The following is a 3,492-nucleotide window of genomic DNA, read 5'->3' as shown; positions in this document are numbered from 1 at the left end:
GCACATCTGCTCCTTAAACACGGAAAATATTTTATCTGAAACAAATGCTTCCTTTGCGTTGGTCACATAAAAGAATTTGCGCCGACACTGAAAAACATTTGTAAAACTATTACTGCCGGCGAATCAGACATTGTAATTGTATTGTATTGTAACATGTCTCTATACAACCTATTTAGAGATAGAATCAACAAAAAAGAAACAAAGTAGCAGCTCTTTCAAATGCAACTTAATTGTCATCACATTGTGAGGGTATGTATGAAGTTGCGACGTCAGCCCAACCGGTGTGACGGAAGCAGAGTGCGTCCATTAAACGGGAAATGACTTAATATTAATAAATAGATGTGACTCGTTGAGATTTAATATACACAAATATCTGTGAAATTATCATATTTATACAAAAACACAAGCAGGGAGAAAAATAATGTATTAAGTATATTTTTTAACTCCGTTACATTTAGTTATAAAAATGTTTTGAGTGTTGGTATTTTGGGCTCAAGACTTTCTTGGTTTGGTTCTTAGCGCTCAGAGAAGACAAGTAACAGACTCAGCTATTGACAGGTTCGGTTTCTCAGCCACACCAACAAGGCAAGAAGGATTAAAGATCAAATTTCAGTTTGCGTACGGCCTGAATGTTTTTTTTTGTCAGTGTTAGTTCAGGGTAAAAAATGGTCGCGTAGACATTTTCCAGTTGTGCGCCTACAGTTTTAACGGTCAGAAACAACGTTTCTTGTCGCCAGGAAATGTTGAAATGCTGAATTCTTACACATGATGTCAGGGTTCACTGGAAGGCGAGGTGGAGGAGGACCCAAAGATGCAGGGAAGCCAAGGCAAGGTAACTTGAGGGGAGTTTAATTAACAAACAAAGGCAAACTAGGGACTTGGAAACAAATGAACGAAACGACGAGGACGAACAAAACACGACGGGACAGAACTAAACGGGACTATGGAACAGGAACTGTGACGAGTAACATGAGCAATGAGCACGAGCGAGCGCAACAGTGGCATGCCAATAGGGCAATGCAACAATGGTCAGTGAGGTCGGGGAAATTGTGCAATGCACCGACGACGAACCGTCGGCACGGGGTGCTTAAATAGTCCGGTGATTAGAGGAGCAGATGGGAGTCAGGTGTGAGGTTAATGGGGAACCGGTGTGTGGCTGGTGGGTGCGTCTCCTCTGCCGGACGAGACAGGGCGGGAACGAGCGCTGAAGGAGACGCCCCCCACTCAGCTGACAAAAACAAACAACACATGGCCTGGTGCGTGACAATAACAGCTAAAACCTGACATGCCCGACACGGGTCATGACACATGATCACTACTCTTTGTGTTAGATATTTTAATTAACTTAAGTTCTAGTGAGTAATACTGCTTTTAAACTTCTATATGTTTTTAGTGGCCCCTGTGCCTCATTGTTCTGATGTGACATCATCAGTCCTTTATACGGCATATTGAGTCCTGCGATTATCAAAGTGACATTTGACATCTCACTGTATAGTGCTGGCACGAAGGTTTCGCAATGCAGAGGTGTGGGATTCGAATCCGGCTCGGCCTTCCTATGTGGAGTTTGCATGTTCCAGGATTGGTTGCCATTCTTAGATTTTGAATGTGACAGCAACCTGTGCGTATTCGTGTGTGGGGGTGTGTCTGTGGGTGTGTGTGCGCATGTGTGCTTGCATGTTCAAACTCTCTTAGTGGACAAAGTCATGCAATCTTAGGTCAACTGAAACTAATTGCTGAGATACAACTATTAAAACAGGCAGATTTGACCGGAGCATAACACAAGGATTAATATTTGTCAACTGTGGGAGTGTGAAGCCCTTGGAGACTTGTATTGATCATGCGGTGACTGTCAAATATTTAACTGATCAAAACATTTTTAATTCGTGAGTAAGCAGCTTTATATACTAGTTGGGAAGGGCCCTAGGTCAAGCATGCACCTTTTACGTTGCACATCTTGCAGCAATGCAGTTGTTATACGCTTGTTAGTACCCTCTGCTGGTAAAAGATTGATACATCATCTAAATTTATTTCACACAGAGTGTAAACTACATGAACATTTTGATTAAAATTAACATCTACTTTGGTCTATTTTCCACTACATCATTTAGGTTGAAAGTGGAGATTTATTAACATTGTGTTACTGTAAGTGATGCCAGCCTAGAAGTCAAAAGTACAGGTCATCTTATTTATGGGCTGTGTAGTACAAAAAGATGGGGAGGGTACAAGATATTTGAGTGGTTCCTAAAGAGAAACAAGATAAATTACATCTTAATATACTTTACACTTTATTGAGAACGAAATCCTAACATTATAAAGACTATTTTATCTTAACATTTGTCAATTTGTCTTTCACTTTTTTACATAACATTCGAATTTATTGGTATTGAGTCTTGAAATTCGGAACATCAGATCGTGAAACTGTTTTCCAATGAATGTTGCAACTGTGAGCTCAATTAAAAACTAGTGCTGCCAAGCTATTAAATTTTTTAACTAATCACAAAAAAATTCCATGATTAATCATATTTTTTAACTGCTATTTTGTGAAGCTTTTAACAGATATTTACTTGAATAATATCTTGGAATTAATGCAAAATCACAAAATATGAAGTATAGTTTATTAAAAAACTGTTTGAATACCATTTTTTGATTCTTGAATACGATCTAAACGGAGACATGTTTACAAACATTTTTCTCAGAAACAATTCTCAAAACTGCCCACAAGCACCACACTCCAGCAGTGTTGGTTTGCAAGGCCCAGTGGTAACTTGGGTAGGGTGTTTTATTCTGAGATGTGCTGAAGATGAAAAGCTAATATGGTACATATGCAAAGTAGGCAAATTATTTTTCAAACAAATCAAACTGTTACATTTTTTTAAATTAATTTCCAGAGTTAATGCTTTAATATTGACAGCCCTATTAAAAACAAAACACTCAAATAAACTGGGTAGATTATAACACCAATATAGATACAGTAGAACCAATGACACCCAGAGAATATTCCAAATAGATGTAATTTTATTCATATTTCACCTCATGTAATTTAATATTTCAAAACAGTCAAAAACCAGTTCTGCAACCTGCGTCATCCTTGACTGTCACAATTTTCCTCAGAGCGCAATACAGGCTCGCACAGTCAATATAAGGAATCCTGGGTGGGTGGCCAACGGTCGTTTTTTGCTCTGGTTGGATCCTAGTCTGACGCACCGTGTAGTGTGCGGTGGCTTAAACTGTGATTACAGCGAGGGTGTATGTACCTGTGTTATTTTAATTCAATATAAAAACGTGATTTTAATTGTTGAGTTTTTGTTTTGCGGAACCCTGGAGATATCCTTGGCCACCACAAGAATATGTCTAGCTCCGCCACTGTGTGCTGTCAGATATTTAACTGGTATAAACATATAACTTGCGTCAACCCCACTCCCACATATACATGTGAAAAGAGAACAAAAGGTAGCTTATTAAAATTACAGAAGAACAGAGACCAAGCAACAG

At 38.9% G+C, this 3,492-nt stretch overlaps 1 protein-coding gene across 1 annotated transcript in view; it reads right to left on the bottom strand.

The window, feature by feature from the left end:
• Nucleotides 1-3,487: 3,487 nt before the first annotated feature.
• Nucleotides 3,488-3,492, bottom strand: part of LOC148340973 (centromere protein L-like) — a 16,732-nt gene continuing 16,727 nt past the window's right edge. The window contains exon 5 of the mRNA XM_088291189.1: nt 3,488-3,492. This exon is cut by the window's right edge and continues 541 nt beyond it. The gene's annotated coding sequence lies outside the window, so the exon portion shown is untranslated.

Source organism: Idiotropiscis lumnitzeri, chromosome 3 (genome assembly GCF_059441095.1).
Source record: "Idiotropiscis lumnitzeri isolate Australia: NSW breed Sydney's pygmy pipehorse chromosome 3, RoL_Ilum_1.0, whole genome shotgun sequence".
Lineage (NCBI taxonomy): Eukaryota > Metazoa > Chordata > Actinopteri > Syngnathiformes > Syngnathidae > Idiotropiscis > Idiotropiscis lumnitzeri.
Note: the sequence above shows the minus strand (reverse complement) of the source record. Positions and strands in the feature narration are given on the sequence as shown.